Below are 755 nucleotides of genomic sequence, written 5' to 3'. Positions count from 1 at the left end.
GACATTCACGTATAAACCTGTATTTCGATTATATTATGAGAGCGTAACAAAAGTGCAATATATACGTCCTGCTTTGAAATATCTACCCAAATACGCCATGTCAGTAGGGCTGGGCAATGAGTCGCTTTAGCAAATTTCGGATAATATGTTAGTGTACCTCTTCGGCAATTAAATGCGTTATGAACTGTTTCAGCAAATGGGTAAGAACCACTTCTACAAACGGATTAGAACCACTCCAATAAATGGGTGCACCCACTTCGGCAAACGGGTTAGAACAGAGAGTTTAAGAGTCTGAATTCGGATAATGTTTCATTGAGAATTATTCGGTTATACAGATGCGTTATCCGGATTTTGCCCACCACTACATGATGTCAGTTTCAAATTGGGGGAAATTGGGATTTTTTTTGGGGGGGTGGCGTAGTGGGGATTAATGTATTCTGTGGACAATCATTTCAAGAGACAAAAGTGCCGCACAGAAGACCTAAATACTGAGGAAAGATTAAAGAAATCTATAAACCAATGACACGAAATGACAGCCACGGCTCCCCGTGACAAAAGCGTTTTGCTGAGTCGTAGTTTCACGGCCAGTAATCGGGATTCCCCACACCGCCGCCCACGCTGAACTAAAAACGGAACGGAACGGAACAAAATCGGTCAAACCTGGCGATGAAAAGAAGCAAAAGGTGCAGGCAGACCGCATCAGAACACCCATCCATACACAAAAAAAAAAAAAAAAAAAAAAAAAAAAAAAAAAA

Source organism: Aplysia californica, unplaced genomic scaffold (assembly GCF_000002075.1).
Source record: "Aplysia californica isolate F4 #8 unplaced genomic scaffold, AplCal3.0 scaffold01159, whole genome shotgun sequence".
NCBI classification, from domain to species: domain Eukaryota; kingdom Metazoa; phylum Mollusca; class Gastropoda; order Aplysiida; family Aplysiidae; genus Aplysia; species Aplysia californica.
The sequence above is the reverse complement of the archived record's forward strand: the minus strand, read 5'-3'. Positions refer to the sequence as shown.